Source organism: Lissotriton helveticus, chromosome 2_1 (assembly GCF_964261635.1).
Source record: "Lissotriton helveticus chromosome 2_1, aLisHel1.1, whole genome shotgun sequence".
NCBI lineage: Eukaryota > Metazoa > Chordata > Amphibia > Caudata > Salamandridae > Lissotriton > Lissotriton helveticus.
This window is the reverse complement of record NC_136059.1, coordinates 569,873,111-569,898,851: the sequence shown is the minus strand read 5'-3', so window position 1 is coordinate 569,898,851 and position 25,741 is coordinate 569,873,111. Positions and strand designations below refer to the sequence as shown.

At 50.1% G+C, this 25,741-nt stretch overlaps 1 protein-coding gene across 5 annotated transcripts in view; it reads left to right on the top strand.

Moving 5' to 3' along the window:
* The window catches only part of ANKRD31 (ankyrin repeat domain 31), a 2,265,957-nt gene that overhangs the window by 624,317 nt on the left and 1,615,899 nt on the right, over nt 1-25,741 (top strand). The gene's annotated exons all lie outside the window — the stretch shown is intronic.

The window sequence follows — 25,741 nt, the reverse complement described above, 5'->3', positions numbered from 1 at the left end:
CAAATGTAAATGTAAATGTAGTATACTTGTAAAGCGCACAGCTGCCCCAGCAACGGGGCGTCCCGGCACTGTATAACTCTGGGGAACCCGTCCTGGCTTTCCCTGTGGGATGGTCCCTTGCTGGGAGTCCCCAAGGTGGAGCCAGGCATCCCCGGAATTGGTGGGGCCGTTGTGGAGATTAGGCAAGCTAATGCCCAGAGTTGCCGAGTGGAACCCCTGATTAGAGTAAGCACCGAAGCGAGAATTATCGAGTCTGCTGACCAAGGTCCACGACCCTGCCGCGTCGGGAATTGAACCCTGGTCCCAGGCCGACTTCTGCTCTCAGGCCTGCCGCCTCTAACCAGTGAGCCACACTACTCCACCTCCAAAGAGGCGTTTGGCAAAACCTAGCGGCCGGGAGAACAGTTACAGGCCCAGGGTCCGAGGACAGTCTCAATTTACAATTGATCTGTTGCTTTCTAATATACAGTTCAATATAGGCAATAAATGTTTCAGGCGATCGTTGCATGGTGAAGAATGTATGTGACTGCCTTTGGAGTCATTTATCTTGTCGATAATACAGGTGGGCCTCGACCTTGCAGGAATACAGTGTGGCCAGTGGGTAATGTGTCCAGATTTCTGGCATAGGTAGTGTGTGATCACTGCATGTGCTGTGTTCTGATTGGCTATATATACCTAACTCATGTGGAACTGACTTTATGGTGTTTTAGGAGCACCCGTACCCGCTCCGGCCCTGTGTGCGTTATTGGGGCCAATATCCCTTGACCATTGTATCACTGCGCCTATCTATCTGTGGGATTGATCTAAGGTTTCCTGTCCTTGCGTTTGCCTGCCGGCTACAGGCCACCTCACCTGGGACCATTCAATAACATCAGGGCTAGGTCTCAGTGTTTGCCTGACTACGCATTTGCGAGTGTGGTTGATGAGGAGTTCACAACGGGCGAATTCGTTAATAAAGGCACATTCTCTTCCAGGGGATCCTCATCAAAGTCATAAGCATTAGAATATTCCCGCCCATGCGCGGGACCCCGGAAACACTATATTATATGTGCCCCACATATATATAACCATATATATATACAAATAAAGTTAGGTCAGTTGTTCTTTCCGGCTCCTTCTGGAAGGATCCTGGCAACACAGCTCCTCTCTTTTCTGATTTCTTCAGAAAAATCTTTTCACTTTTAACAACTTTTTCTCTTTACTTCGACGTTTTACAGCTGTAGAAGTAAGAGACTGTCTTTTTTTGACAGATTAGGGCATTTTTAACACCTTAAAATGCCTTCTCTTTTTGACTCTTGTCCTTCTTGTGGTCATAAGAAGGCCAAAACAGACTCTCATGAGGTCTGTATCCTTTGTCTCCCTGAAGACCATGACCCAAAGGCCTGCTCTCACTGTCAGCTTCTGACCAGCAGAACTTTGAAAGACAGAGAGCGAATTCGTATTTATGGACTGTCAAGAGGAAGATCACCAGTCAAGAAGGGCTCCAAGAGGGCTAGAACATCTTCTAGAAGTAAGTCCTCGCGTCCTTCAGCTTCAGCGTCGGGCTCGGCGCTGAAAAAAGATCTTCAAATGGGTCATTTATCGAAGAAGAGGCCCTCGACAGCGGGCTCGCCGTTGAGAAAAGGTATGTCGTCGACGTCGAAGATTCATCCTCCACCGTTGTCAACCCGGCGGCGATCGGCGGCGAGAGACGAGACTCCTCCGCCGTCGTCAACCCGGCGACGATCGGCGTCGAGAGACAGGACTTCTCCGCCGTCGCCGACGATTGGCATCGAGGAGCAGAGACCCTCCGCCGTCGTCAACCCGGCGACGATCGGCGTCGAGGAGCAGAGACCCTCCGCCGTTGTCAACCCGGCGACAATTGGCGTCGAGGAGTATAGACCCTTCGCCGTCGTCATCTCGACGACATTCGGCGTCAAGGTACCAAGGCCATCCGTCGACGCCAATAAAGCGTTCGACGTCGAGGGCAGGTTCTCTTCTGTCATCGCAAGTCCACCAGCGATCGACCTCGAGAACGAGGACACCTCCGCCGTCGTCAACTGGGCGACGATCGACGTCGAGGTTGAAGTCTCCGTCGATACGTTCGGCGTCGAGGGCGAGACAAACACCTCCGCCGTCGTCTCGAAGACCATCGACGTCGAGACTGAATCCATCTCTGCCGCTGTCTAGAAGACATTCCGCGTCGAGTGAGAGACATCCTCCGTCGTCGGTGTCTCATCGCCGTTCGATGTCAAGAGAGCACTTACCTGCGTCTCGTCGACACCGTTCGAGAGGACGGCAGAAGCCTAGTTCGCTATGCTTTATATGAAGGGGAGCACATCCGGCATCCCACCTTCATCTGGAGCTGAAGTGGACTTTGGGGATCCCCCTTCCCAGGCACCCTCTCTCCCTCGGACCACATCCTGCTTCCTTTCAGCACATTTGGGCCTGCTTTCCTTGCCTTTTGGCTTGGTTCTCCTAATAAACTGGTATGCCTTGTGGCTATTTTGGAGGGGAATGACATAGTGGATGTAGGAGAGTGGGGTCTGCAATCCCATGGCCACCCCACATTTTTGCTTTTTGCTTCACTGATTTACGACTTTCCCTGGCTGTGGGCCTGCTAATCAGACCCACAGCCTAGCTGCTCTCTCTCTAAATTACAACCATGTACCTTAGGTGCATTTTACCAATTGGTACTGGGCCACCTTGTCAGTCCCTGTACAGCATACCTTAGGTATCCAGGGCATAGGTGTACCCAGGGCCTACCAGGGGCTGAAGCATGTATTATGCCACCCCTGGCTGGCCACCCACCCAAACAGACACAACTGGCTGCACGACAGCTGGGGCAAGGTGGTGTAAACACCCTTTGCTTTAGATATAGTATTCCTATATCTAACCCTAAAATGGACACATATATTCCTATCAGTCACTCCTATGGCAGGCCTTATCAATCCTGAAGGCAGAGTGCTTGGAATTATGTGAGATGGTGCTCTGGCATGAGCTGAGCCCGTTTGCAGCTTGCGGAACCAAGTCCAAATAGCTGTTCCATGATAACGCTATACCATATACTCTTAAGTGCATTATAATCCTCGCGGTTAAATGCTAACTTTGGTATAGCATTATCAAAACATTTCGAGTAAGGTGTCATACGAATTGGAATACTAACCCCTCGCCAATTCTGGCGACGGGGTTAGCATTCCACCCTTCTAGAGGGACACGACATGTATGTAAAGGTGAACCCCGGTTAAAGTCAGACACAGCCTCAGCTCCACAAAATGGATGCTGCCACCGAGACACAAGTCTGCCCTCCTGCTGCTGGGAGTCCTTCCAGCAACGGAGGCATGGACAAAGGGTTTCCTGTCAGGGGTGGTGCTAGCACCATCCCAGACAGGATTTTGTGTATCCCAGGTAGGCAGGGCTGAAAGGAAGGTGACTGCAAGTGGCACCCCGGTGCTCACTGTGCATATGCCGGCTCAAACCAGTTCCTGGGGCACACCAGCCCCTGAGCTGGGGAGAGACCGGACAAAGGAGAGGGGTGTAACCACCCCCCTCCTGGTCCCACCCATAGGGCAGGACTTAGTCGCGTGCCAGCCCCTTTTCTTAGGTTAAAGGTAGGAGCAGGCCCCCTTCCCAAATTAGATCATTCGGAATTTTGAACTACTTTCCACGAAAGGAACTCTTGACTTTTCTGAAGACTCTCCCTTGTGGCTAAGGAGTAGCCACCCTGCACCAGCAGGCACCATCGAAGCTCTTGCGGTTTGCTGCACGTCCATCCTCCGGATCAAGACTGCCCAGCTCGACGAGACCCGGATTCCCTGCCATCTCTGACCTCTACCTACCTACATCATCCAGCCCAGCTGAGATTCGTGGGTGTGACGAGACCCGTGGGACCAGCCATCTTCAAGACCTGCACGACGCTTCACCAGCACGACTCCCGAGAGACCCTCGAGTAAGTGCATTGGGGTTTGAGAAGCCCTAACCCTAAGCAGCTCCAGCACCGAAGTCCAGCCCCCCAGCATCCACGAGATCTGCGTGGGGCCCTTCTGCTTCTTTGCTGCTTGCCACGTTGTCCGGTCACTTGCCCGTTGGCTAGTGACCCTCTTGACGACGTACCACGACGTTTGCACCGCTGGTCTAGGTCCCCTAGACTGGCCCTTGCTTCTTGTCCAACAAGAAGTGCCCTGGACCCTCCTGGTCCACTCCAGACGTCATCTTGACTCCACCGCGTGGGCTTGCCTTTGCCAAGGTTTGTTGCTCAAATCCTGAGTCCAGCATCGCCGACAGCCGACAGCCTCGTGGGACAGCTCGCACCTCCAGCCTGGACGCCGACAACGCCTCCTAGCCCGTGTGACTGCAGAGTCCAGCGTCGCCCACTCACCTGGTCGAGGTGACTTCATCCGGTGCCCTCCTGGTGCCCACATAATCACTGGCTAGTGATTAAGAACTGAGTCCCCTCTGCTTTCAGGTCGTCTCCTTCACTGATCCAGCCTTGGATCACACCGAACATCTTCACTGGTCGCCTGCCAGCAACTTCTTCTTTCAGGCTCCATAGACTTCAACGAGGATTCCCGACGTCTTTTGAACCCTATGCAGCCGCGGCCCCTGGGCTAGGTAATTCGAGTATTTCGGTACTCCAGCACAGGTTCACTATCCAAGTGTCCAGATCCTTTGTCGTTTTCAGTCTACCTAGTCGGATTCGTCCGGAAACTGTAACTTAAGAAACGCTAGCATCCATAGACTTCTTCCCGCATCCCGCGTGAGAGTGCACACTCTGCACCCGATCTCCCTAGGCCTCCTGCTCGTAATCTTAAGGTTCAGTAGTGTAGTCCTAGCGATCCTGAAGCCTCTGGATCTTGTTACTTACCTGCTAGTATTTCGCATTCCACTTTTTGTGTATATGGTTTTTCGTGCCCCTCGGGCATTTGTGTAAATTGTGCAACTTAAAGTATTTTCGTAAGAGTTTTGTATTGTGCTTAGCTCCCTGACTCATAAAGAGTTCAGGGTAGTCTTGTTATAAATAAATATCCTTTATTTTCATAACAACTTGTGTGGTGTCCTTTCACTTGGTGTTCAAGGGGTATATGTGATGGTAAAACAGCTGGCTTAACACGCCCTCTAGAGTTTAGCCTGAAGACTGCTCGTGTCCATGCTACTAGGATAGCTGGTCTGAAAGGTTGACTTACAACCAATCATCAATAAGGGTTGTTTGGTATGATACACAGTGATCACTAGAATAGTGAGCACTATATATCAGGCCAACTTCTCACATTGGTGTGCAGCGGGTGGGATTTGAGCTTGCTGTTGTTTTACCTCGCACGTATCCTAAGAATATCAATTGAAAGATCACATAAGTACCCAGGTACATATAACTTAACTTAGAATACTCTGAGTTCTACTGAACCAGCTGTTGTAGTGTAACAGGGCTTAGCACATCCTGTCTACAACTCTTAGCAAGGGATCAGTAGGTAAACCCATAGTGTAGGTAGGTGCATCACTTACACCACACTAGAAGCATGTCTACCCATGGAGAGTCTTCAGAGACTCCCCTTGTGGCTGTTGACCCTCCACAGGTCACTTCCAGATATGCAGCCCTTAGCTTCCAGGAGATGAGACAATTGTGTACCTCCAGGAAACTAAAACAGGGTTCTAACCCTACCACTCCTTTTCTGTTAGGTCTCTTAGAGACATATGATGCTAGAAAAGCTTCTCAGACAGATGGGAGCATGCCCCCCTTAGAAGGAACTCGTGGTGACCCAGACTCCAACCTCCCTGAAACAGAAGATGTAGAAGAGGAGGAGGAGGAAGAGGAGGAAGAGGAAGTCTCTGGGGATGAGGCAGACAATGGTCCTGAGCTAGTCAGACTTACTAGGGCCAACTTAGACCTACATAGGGAAGGATCTGGGGGACCCCCAGTACTGACCCTAAGCAGGCCTAACTTTGGAGTTAGAAGAGATAGATCTCATTCTAGGGACTCCAATAGATCTGTGCACTCTCATGCCTCTGCTCAGAGGAGAATGATCTCTCCCCAGAGGAGACTGACTTCCCCTCAGAGAAGAGAACACGAAGCAAGGATGAAACAGGCTAATCTGAGGATTCAGAGGGAAGAACTTGCCCTTGCCAAGGAGAAGCTTGCCTTTGCTAGAGAGCAACAGTTAAGTGGGGTAGTCCCCACTGGTGGCAGCAATATCCCTAGGGATAAAGACAGGAGTTTTGATACTAGACACCTGAGTAAAATAGTGCCCCCCTTTAAACAAGGGGATGACATCCACAAATGGATGACTGCTTTGGAGAGGGCCTGCACTGTCCAGTGCATCCCCCAGAGTCAGTGGGCAGCTATTTTGTGGCTCTCCTTTGAAGGTAAAGGTAGAGATAAGCTCCTCACTACTAGAGCTGAGGATGCTAACAATTACCAAGTCTTGAAAAATACACTGATTGATGGGTTTGGCTTAACCACTGAACAGTACAGGTTGCTGTTCAGAGACACCCAGAAAATTCAGTCTCAAGATTGGGCTGACTTTGGAGATTGTGCCACTAAGGCTTTTGAAGGCTGGTTACTGGGAAGTAAAGTTACTGATTACACAGGATTGTATAATCTGATTATGAGAGAACAAATCTTAAGTAATTGTCAAAATCAGTTGTTGCATCAGCACCTTATTGACTCAGATCTGACCTCTCCCCAAGAATTGGGAAAGAAGGCAGACAGATGGGTTAGGACAAGGGTCAAGCAGCAGAACCAGAACCAGGGTGGTGGCCAGAAGAAAGCAGATCCCAAGGGTAATGAGAATAAGCAAAATGACCAGAAGTCTTCAACAGGGCCCCAACAACCTAAAGAGGGTGGGTCCCAGAATTCCCAAAAGAAGAAGAATGGTCAGAAGAAACCATGGTGCCAATACTGCAAAAGTAATACTCACTGGTTTAGTGAGTGCACCAAGAAAGGCCCAACTCCTACCACCACTGCCCCAAAGGCATCTGCACCCCCTAGTACAGTTAGTAGTGGTAGTAATCCTCCTAAGGCTATAGTGGGGTTAACCCTGGGAACTGAGGCGGGCTCTGACTTAGTCAGAACACCTACTCAGGCTGTTCTTGTTTGTACTGGCGACATGGATATGACCCCTACAATAAGTCCCAGTACTCTGGGCAAGTACAGGCAGACGCCTTTGATTAATGGAAAAATGGCTCAGGCCTACAGGGACACTTGTGCCAGTGTCACCATGGTGACACCTAACTTTGTGGACCCTGACCAGGTAATACTGGGAGCAGACTACCTGGTGACCAATGCTAGCAATGCCACTACCTCCCATAGTATGGCACTTGTTATCTTCTCCTGGGGAGGGGTAAATGGCCTCAAAAGGGTTGTTGTTAGTTCAGACCTCCTTGTGGACTGTCTTTTGGGCAATGATTTGGAATCCTCCTTATGGTCAGATGTGGAGTATAGGACTCATGTGGAAATGTTAGGTTTGTCAGCACATGTCCTTGCTGTGACTAGGTCACAGGCCAAGAAATGCCCAGCTGAACTAGTGCTGGATCCTGGAACAATGGACCAGACACTATCCAAGAGAAAGAGCAGTAGGGGTAAGATTGACTCTTCCCCCTGCCTCAGGTGATGGATCAGCTCTCTCAGGAGACTGACCCCAAGTCCCCAGAAGGAACTGTCCTAGAAGAGCTTGAGCCTGAACAGGTTGAGTTTCTTGGGACAGGGGGCCCTTCCAGGGCAGACTTGAGGCAGGCACAGTTAGACTGTTCCTCTCTTGAACCCCTCAGACAGCAGGCTGCTGCTGAGGCTGCAGGGAATGCCACAGGTGCCCATAAAGTGTACTGGGACGATGGACTCCTTTACTCTGAGGCAAGAGACCCTAAGCCTGGTGCTACCAGGAGGCTGGTCATCCCCTTGTCTCTGAGAGGTTTCCTTCTCACCTTGGCCCATGAAATTCCCCTTGCAGGTCACTTAGGCCAGAATAAGATTTGGGACAGGCTTTCCCCACACTTTCACTGGCCCCATATGTCTGAGGACCCTAAGACCTTTTGTCGTTCATGTGTCACCTGCCAAGCCAGTGGCAAATCAGGTGGCACAACAAAGGCCCCCCTTATACCACTACCTGTGGTGGGGGTTCCCTTTGAAAGAGTGGGGATTGACATTGTTGGACCAATGGACCCCCAACAGCATCTGGGCACAGATTTATACTGGTGGTAGTGGATCATGCCACCAGGTATCCAGAAGCTATTCCCCTTAGAACCACTACAGCTCCTGTTGTGGCAAGGGCCCTGGTTGGAGTTTTCTCCAGAGTGGGGTTCCCTAAGGAGGTGATCTCTGACAGAGGTGCAAACTTCATGTCAGGTTATTTGACTGCTATGTGGAAGGAATGTGGTGTCAATTACAAATTCACCACACCCTATCACCCACAATGCAATGGGCTTGTTGAAAGATTCAACAAGACCCTCAAAGGGATGATAAAAGGGTTACCAGAAAAGCTTAGGCGAAGATGGGACATCCTTTTACCCTGCCTTCTGTTTGCTTACAGAGAGGTCCCACAGAAGGGGGTTGGTTACAGCCCTTTTGAGCTTTTGTTTGGACATCCTGTAAGAGGACCCCTATGTCTTGTGAAGGAAGGATGGGAGTTACCTCTCAAAAAACCTAAACTTGACATAGTGGACTATGTACTTGGTCTCCGCTCCAGGATGGCAGAGTACATGGAGAAGGCATCTAAAAACCTAGAGGCCAGCCAAGAACTTCAAAAAGCTTGGCATGACCAAAAGGCTGTCCTAACTGTTTACCATGCAGGACAGAAGGTGTGGGTGTTGGAGCCAGTGGCCCCAGCAGGTCTCCAAGACAAATGGTCTGGACCCCACATCATCATTGAACAAAAGGGAGAAGTCACCTATTTGGTGGACATGGGAACTCCCAGGAGCCCTCACAGAGTACTTCACGTGAATAGGCTCAAAGCATTTGTTGACAGGGAGGACATGGGCTTGCTCATGGCCACAGATGAGGGCCAGGAGGAAGAGAGTGACCCTCTCCCAGACCTGCTCACTCAGAACCCTGATGATGGGTCAGTGGATGGTGTAGTCTTTTCTGACAGCCTCTCTGAGCATCAACAACAGGATTGTAGGCAAGTCCTTCAATCCTTCAGACAAATGTTTTCTCTGACCCCCAGTCAGACAAACTGGTGCACACATGAGGTGGACACTGGAGACAGTCTGCCTATAAAGAGTAAAATCTACAGGCAACCTGATCACGTCAGGGACTGCATAAAAACTGAAGTACAAAAGATGTTGGAATTGGGAGTCATTGAACCCTCAGAGAGCCCTTGGGCTAGTCCTGTAGTTCTAGTGCCTAAACCTCACACCCAGGATGGTAAGAGAGAGATGAGGTTTTGCGCAGACTACAGGGGTCTCAATGCTGTCACTAAGACAGATGCCCATCCAATACCAAGAGCAGATGAACTCATTGACAGATTGGCTTCTGCCAAGTTCTTGAGTACATTTGACCTGACAGCTGGTTATTGGCAAATCAGGTTAGCTGAGGATGCCAAAGCCAAGACAGCATTTTCTACCCCAGGAGGTCATTACCAATTTGTGGTGATGCCCTTTGGTTTGAAAATTGCCCCTGCCACTTTTCAAAGGTTGGTGAACCAAGTTCTCACTGGGTTGGATGACTTTTGTGCAGCATATCTAGATGATATTGCTGTCTTTAGCTCCACCTGGGAGGATCACCTGATCCACCTGAGGAAAGTTTTGGAGGCCCTGCAAAAGGCAGGCCTCACTATCAAGGCTACTAAGTGCCAGATAGGGCAGAGTCAAGTTGTATACTTGGGCCACCTTGTAGGTGGAGGCCAAGTTCAACCTCTGGAGAGCAAGATACAGGCCATAAAGGACTGGGCTCCTCCAACCACCCAGACACAGGTCAGAGCTTTCTTGGGCCTGTCTGGTTATTACAGGAAATTTGTCAGAAATTATGGAACCATTGTGACTCCACTTAATGACCTGACAAGTAAGAAAATGCCAAAGAAAGTTCAGTGGACAGTTAGCTGTCAGAAGGCATTCGATGACCTAAAGCAGGCCATGTGCACTGCACCTATTCTCAAGAGTCCAGACTACTCCAAACCTTTCATTGTCCAAACAGATGCTTCTGAGTTGGGTGTGGGAGATGTTCTATCTCAGCTGAATATTGATGGTCATGACCAGCCCATTGCTTTTATAAGTAGAAGGCTGACCCCTAGAGAGAAACGTTGGTCAGCTATTGAGAGGGAGGCCTTTGCTGTGGTTTGGGCCCTGAAGAAGTTGAGGCCATACTTGTTTGGTACCCACTTCAAAGTTCAGACCGACCATAAGCCCCTCTTATGGCTAAATCAAATGAAGGGTGAAAACCCCAAACTTCTTAGGTGGTCCATTTCCCTACAGGGGATGGACTTTACAGTGGAGCACCGCCCAGGAACTGACCATGGTAATGCAGATGGTCTCTCCAGGTACTTCCACTTAGAGCAAGAAGACTCACCTGGTCAAGGTTAGTTTAATGTCCCTAAGTTTGGGGGGGGGGGGGGTTATGTAGGAGAGTGGGGTCTGCAATCCCATGGCCACCCCAGATTTTTGCTTTTTGCTTCACTGATTTACGACTTTCCCTGGTCGTGGGCCTGCTAATCAGACCCACAGCCTAGCTGTTCTCTCTCTAAATTACAACCATGTACCTTAGGTGCATTTTACCAATTGGTACTGGGCCACCTTGTCAGTCCCTGTACAGCATACCTTAGGTATCCAGGGCATAGGTGTACCCAGGGCCTACCAGGGGCTGAAGCATGTATTATGCCACCCCTGGCTGGCCACCCAAACAGACACAACTGGCTGCACGACAGCTGGGGCAAGGTGGTGTAAACACCCTTTGCTTTAGATATAGTATTCCTATATCTAACCGTAAAATGGACACATATATTCCTATCAGTCACTCCTATGGCAGGCCTTATCAATCCTGAAGGCAGAGTGCTTGGAATTATGTGAGATGGTGCTCTGGCATGAGCTGAGCCCGTTTGCAGCTTGCGGAACCAAGTCCAAATAGCTGTTACATGATAACGCTATACCATATACTCTTAAGTGCATTATAATCCTCGCGGTTAAATGCTAACTTTGGTATAGCATTATCAAAACATGTCGAGTAAGGTGTCATACGAATTGGAATACTAACCCCTCGCCAATTCTGGCGACGGGGTTAGCATTCCACCCTTCTAGAGGGACACGACATGTATGTAACTGTGAACCCAGGTTAAAGTCAGACACAGCCTCAGCTCCACAAAATGGATGCTGCCACCGAGACACAAGTCTGCCCTCCTGCTGCTGGGAGTCCTGCCAGCAACGGAGGCATGGACAAAGGGTTTCCTGTCGGGGGCAGTGCTAGCACCATCCCAGACAGGATTTTGTGTATCCCAGGTAGGCAGGGCTGAAAGGAAGGTGACTGCAAGTGGCACCCCGGTGCTCACTGTGCATATGCCGGCTCAAACCAGTTCCTGGGGCACACCAGCCCCTGAGCTGGGGAGAGACCGGACAAAGGAGAGGGGTGTAACCACCCCCCTCCTGGTCCCACCCATAGGGCAGGACTTAGTCGCGTGCCAGCCCCTTTTCTTAGGATAAAGGTCGGAGCAGGCCCCCTTCCCAAATTAGATCATTCGGAATCTTGAACTACTTTCCACGAAAGGAACTCTTGACTTTTCTGAAGACTCTCCCTTGTGGCTGAGGAGTAGCCACCCTGCACCAGCAGGCACCATCGAAGCTCTTGCGGTTTGCTGCACGTCCATCCTCCGGATCAAGACTGCCCAGCTCGACGAGACCCGGATTCCCTGCCATCTCTGACCTCTACCTACATCATCCAGCCCAGCTGAGATTCGTGGGTGTGACGAGACCCGTGGGACCGGCCATCTTCAAGACCTGCACGACGCTTCACCAGCACGACTCCCGAGAGACCCTCGAGTAAGTGCATTGGGGTTTGAGAAGCCCTAACCCTAAGCAGCTCCAGCACCGAAGTCCAGCCCCCCAGCATCCACGAGATCTGCGTGGGGCCCTTCTGCTTCTTTGCTGCTTGCCACGTTGTCCGGTCACTTGCCCGTTGGCTAGTGACCCTCTTGACGACGTACCACGATGTTTGCACCGCTGGTCTAGGTCCCCTAGACTGGCCCTTGCTTCTTGTCCAACAAGAAGTGCCCTGGACCCTCCTGGTCCACTCCAGACGTCATCTTGACTCCACCGCGTGGGCTTGCCTTTGCCAAGGTTTGTTGCTCAAATCCTGAGTCCAGCATCGCCGACAGCCGACAGCCTCGTGGGACAGCTCGCACCTCCAGCCTGGACGCCGACAACGCCTCCTAGCCCGTGTGACTGCAGAGTCCAGCGTCGCCCACTCACCTGGTCGAGGTGACTTCATCCGGTGCCCTCCTGGTGCCCACATAATCACTGGCTAGTGATTAAGAACTGAGTCCCCTCTGCTTTCAGGTCGTCTCCTTCACTGATCCAGCCTTGGATCACACCGAACATCTTCACTGGTCGCCTGCCAGCAACTTCTTCTTTCAGGCTCCATAGACTTCAACGAGGATTCCCGACGTCTTTTGAACCCTATGCAGCCGCGGCCCCTGGGCTAGGTAATTCGAGTATTTCGGTACTCCAGCACAGGTTCACTATCCAAGTGTCCAGATCCTTTGTCGTTTTCAGTCTACCTAGTCGGATTCGTCCGGAAACTGTAACTTAAGAAACGCTAGCATCCATAGACTTCTTCCCACATCCCGCGTGAGAGTGCACACTCTGCACCCGATCTCCCTAGGCCTCCTGCTCGTAATCTTAAGGTTCAGTAGTGTAGTCCTAGCGATCCTGAAGCCTCTGGATCTTGTTACTTACCTGCTAGTATTTCGCATTCCACTTTTTGTGTATATGGTTTTTCGTGCCCCTCGGGCATTTGTGTAAATTGTGCAACTTAAAGTATTTTCGTAAGAGTTTTGTATTGTGCTTAGCTCCCTGACTCATAAAGAGTTCAGGGTAGTCTTGTTATAAATAAATATCCTTTATTTTCATAACAACTTGTGTGGTGTCCTTTCACTTGGTGTTCAAGGGGTATATGTGATGGTAAAACAGCTGGCTTAACACGCCCTCTAGAGTTTAGCCTGAAGACTGCTCGTGTCCATGCTACTAGGATAGCTGGTCTGAAAGGTTGACTTACAACCAATCATCAATAAGGGTTGTTTGGTATGATACACAGTGATCACTAGAATAGTGAGCACTATATATCAGGCCAACTTCTCACAGTGGACATCAATTTCTTTCCATATTAACAATAATAAAGAAAGTGTAGAGTAGACTGCTGCAGTCACCTCAGAAAGTATCCTGGCACTAGAAGGTGCAGGTGTAGTTTTTGTGTGCCCATTGTTTCACTGAAGCTGATAAAATGTACCCATAAAGAATGAACTATGCCTCTTTTATTATTAAAATTATTTTCCTATTTATGATTTGACAGGTCTTCACTTCAGTTTACTACTTAGAAGTCTTTAGTTCTTGCCTTGCGCTTTTCAAGAGGATTTCCCCACTCTCAATAATTTGTTTCTCCATAGCTACTATGCCTTAACTGTTGGTAAAGTGCAAACAAAAAACCCACAAAAATGCTCTCTGAATACGATGCCTTCCAGATTTTCACACCTTAGAGTGGCAGAAGAAATGCTGCTGCTTTTAGGGTTATCCTTTATTACCTATGCCCTAGGTGCCAGAGGTACCACTTACTATGGACTTACCGAGGTGCTAAAGGCCAGATCACTTAGGGATCAAGTGACCAGTTGTCTTGTTTTGGGGCAAGAAGTCTTGCACTGGGGACCTGGTTAGCAGTAACCCAGTGCACTTTAAGCACAGTTGCATCAAATACCTGGCAAAAAGTGGGGGACTACTGCAACAAAATTCCAGTTTCCTACAACGGACACCACCACCTCCTTGTGGTACTGCAACAAACAGGGTGAATGAATGAATGAATGAATGAATGAACCGATTCTTGTCATGCGCAAACTTAGCCCAATGGGCGTCAAGGCGCCTATGTCAAATATAGCAGCAAGATCCCCCATTCTACAGCCTACTTTCATTGATATGCTCTCTTGAAAAGGCAGGTTTTAAGAGCCTTTTTAAATGTCTCAATTGAGGGAGAGGTTTTTATTAGGATAGGGATAGAATTCCAGAGCTTCGGGGCAACCACAGAGAAAGCTCTGGCTCCCCATCTAGCTACTTTAACACGAGGAACGACCAGTTGACAAAGTCCCGAAGAGCGAAGATCTCGTGTGGGGACATAGCGCGTAAGAAGGGAGCCAATGGCGCTCGAGGGGCCTTCTGTCAGAGCTCTGTAGACCAAACACAGAATTTTGAAAGAAATTCTTTGGTGGACAGGGAGCCAATGAAGTTCTTTCCTGGCTGTGGTAGCGGAGGAGGATTTAGGGAGGGCCAGGACAAACCTAGCTGCAGCATTCTGCACTATCTGCAGTCTGCGAACAAGACTTTTATTGGCTTCCATATACAGAGAGTTACAATAATCTAATCTTGATCCTACCAAGGCAACTGCAACCTGTTCACGAGCCAGGGGGGAAAGATACCCACGGATTTTATTGAGTATCCTAATCACACCCCAGCAGGTAGCCACGGTCCTGTTGGCTTGAAGGGTCATAGAGAGCGAGGTATCGAATATTACGCCCAGATTTCTGGCAGATTGGGAGGGGGTGGGGCAGATGCCAAGAGAAGGTGGCCACCACTCATCAGACCAAACATCTTGGTCCTTCCCAAAAATCAGCACCTCCGTCTTTTCGCCGTTCAGTTTCAGGGAGTTTATAGTCATCCAGTCTGCCACGTACTGCATGCATACCCTGAAACTGGCAGCCGATGACCTGACGGAAGAGTGAGCCAGTGACACCATTATCTGGGTGTCGTCTGCATAGGACACCACCTCCATCCCCTGCGATCTTACTAGTCTTGCCAGGGGAGCCACATAGATGTTAAACAGGGTCGGACTTAAAGCCGACCCTTGTGGCACCCCACACTGCAAAGACTTGGCAGGGGAGCGGTGGTTCCCAAGCATCACTCTCTGCTCTCTTTCCAACAGGAAGGAGTTGAGGAGACTCAAGGCCGACCCCGCGACACCAGCTTCCCTAAGCCGAGATGTAAGAATGGCCGGGGATAAGGTGTCAAACGCGGCCGTGAGGTCCAACAAAACCAAGACCGTGGTAAGACCAGAGTCCACTTTGCGTCGGATATTATCGACGACATAGGTGAGGGCGGACTCGGTGCTATGGTGTTTTCTAAAACCATGTTGCGTGTTGTCGAGGTATCCAGATGACTCAAGGAAAGAGGACAGATGAAGATTAAGATGCGCCTCAAGCATCTTGGCAGGGGCAGGAAGCAGGGAGATCGGCCTAAAGTTTTTCAAAAGGGCCGGATCGAGGGACGGCTTCTTGAGGAGAGGCTTCACAATAGCCTTCTTCCATACCGGTGGAAAAGAGCCCTGGATAATAGCCTTATTCATTATCTCAAGCATAGGGGGTAGAAGGCAGTTTCTACACTCTTTAAATTTTTTCAGAAGTAGAGGATCCAGGGGGGAAGCAGATTTAATCTTATCCAGCAACAGATTCAGTCCCTCCAAGGATAGAGAAGGAAATTCTACCAAGGAACGGGAAGAATCTGTGCCTAAGGAGTCCAGGCTGGAAATGACAGATGGTACAGTTTGGTCCAGCGCTTGGTACTGGGCTTCCAAAGAGGTATGTATATCAAGGATTTTATTGTGAAAGAAGTCGGAGTTGTTATTACAGAGTTCTTGCGAACAGACTACGGGATCTGGTAATTGCAGGGAGCATAAGGTGTCAGCGATTTTAAAGAGCTCCCTAGAAGAGGAGAGGGAGCTTGTGAGGTTGGAGAAGTACTCCTGCTTCTCTGTCACCACTCTCCGTTTATATTCCCGCAGTGCAGACTTGTGGGCCTCACGGTCAGTCGAGTCCCAAGATTTCCTGGTGTGGGGTGGAACCTGTGTCAAGAGGCCCTGCATCTCTGAACATGGCTGGATCGTCAGGGCATATCGCTGGAGTTTCAAGACCTGTCAGGCTTTCTGAATGCCAGGGCGGACAAAGTCAGACGACGATGCCTAGCAGATTACAAATGGTACCTCCATCCGGAAGTGGTGCAAGGTCTCTTTCAGCAGTGTGGGAGAGCTTTTGTTAGATCTGTCCGCCACTGCAGAGAACGTGCAATGTCAGCAGTTCTGCACGCTTGGAGTACTAATGCAGCTCTCACTCAAAGATGCTTTTTCTCTAGAGTGGAGCTCAGACCTCCTGTACTCCTTTGTGCACATACCACTCGTCCCAGAGTTCTCAAGAAGATGAGGAACAACCAGGCCCAAGTCATCCTTGTGGCTCTGGACTGGGATCAAAGAGTTTGGTATCCCAAACTGTTGAGCTTGGCCATCGGTCCTCCGATAAGGCTGCCCCTTCTTGAGGATCTTCTGTCATAGGAGCGGGGGTGGCTTCCCCACCTGAACCTGTCAACGCTTCCCCTTCATGTGTGGATACTGAGCGGCAACATTTGACAGCTTTTGACCTTCTGCTCGAAGTCTGCAAAGGTATCTTGGCAGCCAGGCATCTCTACCAAAACCGTATGCTCCTGCCATTGGGGCAAGTTTGTGGCATGGTGTGCAGAGAAACAGGCTGACCCTCTTTTTGCTCCACTCTCTCAGGTCCTTCTCATGCCCAGCAGTGGTCTCCTTTGGGCACCTTAAAGAGCTATCTTTCTGCCATCTCAGCTTTCTGTGATTGCCAGATCCGCCATCCCTGTTCAAATCCCCTGTTGTAAATAGGTTTTTGAAAGTGCTGCAACATGTTTCTACCTTCACCCTTCATCATGCCTCAGTGGGACCATAATTTAGCGCTCACTTGTCTGATGTGTGCTCCTTTTGAGCCACTACACAGCTGTCCTCTCAGTTTCTTTACAATCAAAACGGCTTTCCTCGTGGCAATAACATCTGCCTGGATGGTCAGTGAGTTTCTGGCTGTGTCATCTAAGTCTCCTTATCTCAACATCTTCATAGACAAGCTGGTTCTTCGCACTAGAGCTTCTCTCATGCCAAAGTTGTCACTCCCTTTCATGTAGGCCAGCCCATCACCCTGCCTTCCTTTTACGCTTCACCGCATCCATCTAGGGAAGAGGTGCGACTACACCGATTGGACCCAAAAAGAGCATTTTTGGCCTACTTTGACTGCAGAAAAGAGTTTCATGTGGACGACCAAGTCTTTGTGGGGTATGTGAGAGCGAAGAAAGGGAAGGCCATGTGGAAACTGACCATCTCCTGATGAATTGTGCTCTGCATTAAGATTTGGTACACATTAGCCAAGGTCTTGCGTGCTCATTCCACCAAAGCTAAGGCTGCGATCACTGCGTTACCACACGGAGTTCCGGTCATGGACATCTGCCAGGCAGCAACGTGGGCTTCTCTACAGACGTTCAAGAATGCATTATTTTAGGAAGCTGGACTTCTGTTTGCAGATGTCCTCCCACTTTTTGCTCCCATTTGAACGAGATGCTGGTTTTCGCCTCTGACAGTGCACTGACGCCTGCCAACCGGGCTCCAGTGCCAGTGTGCGTTCCCCTAAAAATTAAATGCTAAATTGTAACCCAATTGGCCAGGATCTAACAGTCCTTTCAGTCCCTGGTAAATGGTACCCCCTTATACACAGGGCATGGGTACTAAAGAGGGTCCCTAGGGCTGCAGCATGCATTATGTCACCCAAGGAGACATACAGAACGACTGCTTACAGACTGCCATTACTGGATGCGTATTTTCTGAATCGTTTTTGGCCACTATAGGTGTGGCAGGGTATACTCAGACATGAGTCCTTTGCTCACTGCTCCATCAGGATTCAAGCAAGCCGGGCCGACGAGGCTGAAATGCCAGAAACCGGTCCCCGGTAGCTTGTCTCCTTTCTGGTGAAGAATTGGCTTGGTAGTTTGGTCTGCCCTGTTCCCATGATGCACTGGGCCAGGGACAGACTAATTTGCATATAGCCAGGTTCTGAGCTGGGATGGGGCAGTGAGATAAATAACGGTGATGGATCAAGCCCTGATCTTTGGACTGGGTAAGAGTGGTCTGCTTAATTCAGACACTCTGTTCATCACCACCCCCTTTTCTGAATCGTTTTTGGCCACTATAGGTGTGGCAGGGTATACTCAGACATGAGTCCCTTGCTCACTGCTCCATCAGGATTCAAGCAAGCCGGGCCGACGAGGCTGAAATGCCAGAAACCGGTCCCCGGTAGCTTGTCTCCTTTCTGGTGAAGAATTGGCTTGGTAGTTTGGTCTGCCCTGTTCCCATGATGCACTGGGCCAGGGACAGACTAATTTGCATATAGCCAGGTTCTGAGCTGGGATGGGGCAGTGAGCTAAATAACGGTGATGGATCAAGCCCTGATCTTTGGACTGGGTAAGAGTGGTCTGCTTAATTCAGACACTCTGTTCATCACCACCCCCTTTTCTGAATCGTTTTTGGCCACTATAGGTGTGGCAGGGTATACTCAGACATGAGTCCCTTGCTCACTGCTTCATCAGGATTCAAGCAAGCCGGGCCGACGAGGCTGAAATGCCAGAAACCGGTCCCCGGTAGCTTGTCTCCTTTCTGGTGAAGAATTGGCTTGGTAGTTTGGTCTGCCCTGTTCCCATGATGCACTGGGCCTGGGACAGACTAATTTGCATATAGCCAGGTTCTGAGCTGGGATGGGGCAGTGAGCTAAATAACGGTGATGGATCAAGCCCTGATCTTTGGACTGGGTAAGAGTGGTCTGCTTAATTCAGACACTCTGTTCATCACCACCCCCTTTTCTGAATCGTGGATGCGTATAAGGGCACAGGCCGTTCTGAAAACACTACATTGCCCACTCCCTGTGAGCAATGCCAAAGTACACTACATGCACTAAATGTAAATCACCCGTACAGCAGGCCTCCAGAGCCCTAAGTCAGCGTGATTATAATACATGTGAGGGCTTATCTACATGAACAGATATGCCTCCATGACGTCTAGTTCCATTATTAGGGCATTGCAAGTGATCAGGCAGCCATATTAAAGGTATGTACTGGGCGCTGGTCATTACGAGTTATACAGCTACACAATAGTTGCAATGAAACTAATGGTGTTTAGTATCAAACACCTTGTCTCAGTAAATCTACACTCATGCCAGTATCAGATTTATTGTGACATGCTTTCAGAGGGCACCTTAGAGGTGCCCTCTGAAAACCTACTAGTCCTCTAGTGTACTGACTGACTCGTACCATCCAGCCTGCCTCCACGGACATGTTTCTGACCCCTTCCAGCAGGATAGCTAGTGATTTCGCATATTAAGGCCAGAGGCGTCAGAGCCTCTGCCACCTATGATATGCAACCCTAGCTTCCCCCAGTCCTGGGGAATGCCACCCCCTTCCCAAAGGCCCATTTGGTACCAGAGTAGGTGGGATATTAGGTAGTCACTAGGCATGTCACACTTACAGCCTAGGAACACCCCTAAGGTAGGCCACCTGAACTGGGGAGTCGAAGAAGGGTTTCACCATCTTGGTTTTGGTGAAACTAGAACTAGGAACTCTTAGTCAGGACTATGCCCACTCTCCACAGGAAGTGGTCATATAGGGGAGTACGAAGCCCATTGGCTACTACCCTACACTTCCTTAACACCCCTAAATTCCATAAGTGGGGGTCCTCCTGACTCCAGGAACTCAGATTCACCTACCTGGGAACAGAAGAAGAGAAGAAGGACAGAAGAGAGAACTGAGGACTTTCCCTGAACTTGGCACCAAACCATGCCTTACTGCTGGTACTTTGACAGTTGCACCGAACAAGCTTGTCCAAAAGCTCTGCATACTCTCAAGCCCTTTCAACACTGTCCAGTGCTTCAACAAGTGGCCGTTTTTACTATCTGATGGTGTCTGGAAAAGCGCTGGGATGCCTAAGGGTAACTGCGCGCTATATAAAATTTTAAATAATAATAATAATAATAACAAAGTAGTAGCATCTCCCTTGCGGTGGAGGAGCCATCCCCCTGCACCTGCAGGCACCAACCTCATATGCCTGGTCCACCATGTTGCTGGCCATCGGGCAACCAACAGAGCAGCATTTCAGGAGGTGATCTTCCTGGCTCTAGGCGGTCAGTTCTGTCTCGCTGCCGAGTTTGGAGATGCCATGCTCTCTAGGAGCCGCCCAGCACCAATACCCTGGGTACCAGGGCACTTACCGCCACCAAGGCTTCTTGAGTGCCCAGACCGGGTACCACCAACTCCGAAGCTGTCCTGCCTACAAGGGACTTCAATATCATTGAGGCCTACATTGAGAGTGGCACTACTGTCAGGTTTTCCTCCCCTCTCCAGGTCACCCAGGTAAAGTGAGAGCCTCCAATGCAAGCAACTCGCGGAACAAAACACCTCTGCAACTGAGCCATACAGCTTGAGTTCACGTAAGCTGATGGTGTCTCCTTGCCCTCAAGAGCCACGTCCCCCTTTGTGTTTTGCCAGACTTGTCCCTAAGTATCCACTTGCAGCCTTTCTTTTGCAGGTACCCTTCCATTGACCTTAACAAATATCGCTCAAGGCTACCAAGGTTACCAGCAGCTCTGCAACCGGACTCACCAGGGCAGGTAAAACCAAACTGCTGGTGGTTTCTTAGACCTTGGCTGCTAGGCACCTTAAGTCTCAAAAGTCACTCTCCTGAGACTCTTGCAAGTATTTGTATATAGTGTACGTTTCTCCCATAGGATAACATTACTACGTTTGAGGCTCATACCTCAAAACCATTATTTTGCTTACTGTAAAAATCTTACCTGATTCTGGCTGAATCTGACAATCTTGGTGTCTAGAGTTATATAAAAAAAATATTTTTCGAAATTGGTCTCTGATTTCCTTCTTGAGTGTGTGTCTTATTTATTGACTTTGTGTACAACAACTGCTTAACAGTACCCTCTAATAAGCCTAAACTGCTCGACCCCACTACCACAAATAGAGCACTTGGGCTTATTAATTAACACCCTGTAAACCATTAAGGGCTATCTCTAATTTTTGCATGGGGTGCCCTTACATTGGCACTACCACTTAAAAAGCTAGCTTCCTACAATTATTGCCTGGATAGTCAGTGCATTGGGATGAGCACTTTGCTCGTTCGGTCCTGCAGGACTTTGTAGTGTGAAACAGTTTTGCAGACCTACCTCTAGGGAGGTATTGCTTGGGCATCTATTCTAAGGTAAGGAATCTGCGGCTAGAAGTCTCTATAAGATGAACAAGTTACTTAGCTTCGGTAACGCCTTACATGTTAGAGACTCTTATGTAACCTCAGATTTCCTACTGACCCACCCATCCTGCCAGCTCTGCAAACAGGTTTCTGGGGACAGAGTTTTCACCTTTCAGGGCTCTAGTTTTCCACACCAGTGGTCAGAGTTCTTTGTGGCTCAGCACTCCTGGCAGGAAAGCTGTGAAAAGAAACTGACGTCAGCTCGCTCGGTGGTGGTATATGGACACCGTGCACGTCACTTCCGGCTTGGACAATGCTGCACAGAGCCGAACGATTCTACCTACTAGTGCTCAGAGGTACTGTACGCTGAAATTTCCAGATCCAGTTTGAGGCTTAGGGATAATTCTAAGATAAGGAATCTGCATTTAGATAAAGGGCCTGATTTAGATCTTGGCAAATTAGATATTCAGTTACAAGCGTGATGGATATCCTGTCCGCCATATTACAAGTGCCATAGGATATAATGCACATATGGTGGACTGGATATCCGTCACACATTTCCCATCCGCCAAGATCAAATCGGGCCCAGAGTCTCTACCATATAAGGTGTTACTGAAGGTAAGTAACTTATTCTTCGGTCACTTAACAGTTTAGGAAAAGTCAAGCAAAGCTAAGGTTGACCCTACCCCAAAGCTACCACACCACCTTATCTGGCAAGTAATAGCCAACAAACTGCTCCGACAGCTGGGTTCCTAAGTGGTCAAGACAGCCATAATCTCAAGGAATCCAAGTTAAGGTCCTGCTTAGAAGTCCTCCTCATAATCCAGAAAATTCTGAAGTTACTGGCTCGAGGGGGGCAGTGTTTATACTTTGGTGGTCAGAATGAAAGCATGAGCCCACTAAAGTTCTTCTTCAAATAAAGGAGCTCCATTGGAAGTCTACCACTGCTAGATAACAGAGAGCAACATAGAAAGTGCTGCCAGGCAGTGTATTTCACACTAGAAATAAATGAAAAAAAGGAAATAGGAAGCCTTACCACACTCAAGAGGTGAGACTGGTTTCATGTAAGAGGACCTGAGCATGGAACATGCAGGTTATCATGTCCAGAATATACAAGGGAAAGTCAGCAAGGCGAGTGTTATTTTGAAACAAAGGTTGCCTCATTCCCGACCATCTGTTGTCCAGCTACTGTTGTATGTCTGTCTTAACAAGGGGTGAAATGAGGTAATCCCAAAAAATAAATGCCACAATCTATTTAGGGTTAAATGTCCAAAACAGAGTAGCCATGCTCCATCCTCATTATTTTCTAATTTTGACTGGACAGTATGTTTTTCTGTGCAGTAAACATACCACAAGTCCCCTGACAATATCTATTAAGTGTGTTTGAAGCAACAGAATGCTAAAAGGTTTTGAGGTGATAATGGTAAACCCAAAGTTTTTCCTCTTTTGCCAAGAGTGACTACCATCCCTATGATCGGGTCATGAATGACATGAGTAATGGTTTACTAGCATCTGATTTATTGTTGTGAAACGTGAAGCTTTTTTCCTGATCCCTTTTCGAGAAATTGTCTACTGAGTCTCCCTGTGAAAATCTGTGATCTGTATAGACCTGTCCTCCTTAATATTCTACTAAGGGTAAGAGGTGTGTGTCTGAGTTTGGATACATGAGGGGTATGATGCCCATAATGAGGATCCCTTTGTATGTGTAGCCCCAAATATAATATAGAACCAAAGAGTTATAGTTAAGAGCTGCTGCACCCAGGCTGCTTTCCTCTCGCTCTCTATCCAGAAGATCCCTGTGAAGCCTTCTCTTTGTTCCTGGTTTGAATTGATATAAACTTGAAAGGAGCCAGAAGAACTCTGTGTTCACCATTCCTGAACCAAACCAGCTCTAACAGGTCAACATGTGGCCTGAAAGATGTACCCCCTGAACAAAGAACTGTGGCCAAGGGCAAACAAGAGCCTTCATTGGAGAGATGGTTTGGCCACCCATCCCACGCATCATGTGGGCTGAGCTGCAGGAGAAGAGTCCAGCCACAGTTGTTGATTGGACCACAGCTCTTCTTATTCCGATCTAAAAAATACAAGGTACATTAAAAGATGCCTACTATGCCCAAGGAAACCTTTGGTAGATGGTTGCCATTGAACTGTACAACACTTACAACATGATGCATTTTTATTTTATTGGTTTCCTTCAGCTGCTACAAATATTTGATACCGGGGCGGTACTAGTCTGCCATCCAATATCCCCTCTCAACATGGCAGCCGCTACCAACGGACAGTCTAGCGACCTTCTGTTTCACAAATCACTCACCTGTCTCGCATCTGAAACCTATCGGACATGCTTAACAAACCTTTGCCCCGGCAGCCTTACTACCTTTACAGTCAGGTTCTATGTAAATTCCATACCCCCTGATTTGCATTAAAGAACCGCAGAAACTCAGGGATATGCTGATTCATACAAGACCCGGTGGCTCAGAGGATAGAAAAACGTCCCCTGTGGAACCTTCCCCCAGTCACTGGACATTATCCTTGTGGCTCATGTGGGGTGTGCCACTTCACAAAAATGCGCAAAGAAGTCAGGCTAGATCCCTCACATACGTTGACACAGAAGGTCCATACTAACTGTAATACTAAGTAAAAATTGCATATATTTGATCATCTGCCTCTGCGCCTTACGATATTTTGGTATGATCACCAGACCAGCGAAAATCAGGATGACGGAATACTGCAGTAACATACAGTGCAAAAAAGTACTACCAAATTGCATACCCACTTTTTGGCCAACAAAGATATCTGAAAGAAACAGGTTAGTATTAGATTCCTTACCTTAGAATATCCCCAGGCGTCAGTCTGGATCCGGAAACTTTTGCGTAGCAGTACCCCTGCGCGTCGGTAGGCGTCGTCTGCAGGCGTCCCCTGCGGCTCCGCGTCGTCGGCGTCGTGCGCCGTGATGACGTCGCTGGAGTATATAGACGCCGCCTCCGCGCGCTGACGTCAGTTCTTCTTTTTTCCGCGCCAGTTAGCGCAGATCCGAAGAGCAGTACTCCGGTCTTTTGACCAAGTTTTTTGTTAACTGATTGATCTTTACGGTGCCGGTAGGATGCCCGGTTTCAAGAGTTGTGACGAGTGCGACCGCCTGATGTCGGTCACCGACCACCATCGACTCTGCCTCCGGTGTCTGGGCGCGGACCACGACGTGGAGTCCTGCGTCGACTGTCGGGCCTTGACTGGAAAAGCTAGGCGGGAGCGGTCCCGCAAGCTTCTCGAGCTCCGGTTGTCGGCCCCGCGTCGAGAGCGGTCCCGGTCCGGTCGGAGGTCGAGGGAGCGGTCGAGGGAACGGTCGCGGAGCCGCCATGGGCGCTCCGGGAGTCGCCACCATTCCTCCGGCTCGTCAGGTAAGCACAAGAAGTCGGGGCGTCGCCATCGCACCCCCGACTCCCCCCGACGCCCGCGTGCTGCGGCCGGGGGCTCGGGTGACCCCACCCCCGCGGTCCCGCATGGGTCGCCGACGCCGTCTGCCCCACACCTGTCGGTCCCTGGGGAAGGCGCGTCGCGTGAGGAGATCGAGGCCTTCCTCATTGCTATGAGGGCGAGGTCTTCTCCGGCGGGGCCTTCGGCGCCTGCGGGCCCGTCGGTCCCGTCTGGGGGCCCGAGCGGTTCGGGTGCTCCTGCCCCGGCGCCGCCGGTGGCTCCGGCCCCGGCGCCGCTGGTTCCCTCTGGTTCGTCGCCGGCTGGTCTCCCGGCCTCTCCGGCGTCGGTTCCTGTGGGCCAGCCCAGGGTACCGCCCCCGCGTGGTGCAGCGACTCCGCCGTCGGCTCCGGCCGGCGTCGGGTCCCCGGCACCGACGCCGCGCGGCGCCACCCCCCTTTCCTCCCCGACTCCGGACTCGGAGCCGGACCGGCGTCGGCCGACGCCGGACCCGACGCCGATGGGGCCTGTTGACCCCGATGTCTATATCGTCGACCCAGAATATGGGTATGACGAGGAGGAGTATGGTGAGGGTTGGGAGGGGTCTGAGGACCCTCTATCCCGTGCCTGCCAGTACGATGTGGACTGGGTAGGTGATCTGGGTGATGCCAGTGGCCTGGACGAGTCGCCCAACCCTGGGTTTGTCTCTCCGTCCCCTGTGGCGTCCGAGGCGGGTGCTGCCTATTCGGTGGTCCTGATGAGGGCTGCCAAGGCCTTACACCTTGAGCTCCCCGTCGCGAAGGTCAAACCGAATATCCTGACGGAAGTTTTTAAACCGCAGTCATGCCCCCAGGAGCCTCTGCTGCCGTTTAATGAGGCCCTGACGGATGTCCTTCTGGGCACCTGGTCCAGGCCCGCCTCTGGTGCGCCGGTTGACCGGAACGTTGCCAGGCGTCACCGTCCCTGCGCGGACGACCCTGCCTTCCTGTCCACCCATCCCTCCCCGGAGAGTCTGGTGATCCAGGCCTCCACTTCGCAGTCCGCATTTCCGTCGGCTCCGCCCGACCGGGAATCAAAGAGGTACGACCAATTCGGAAAGAAAGTGTTTTCCTCTTT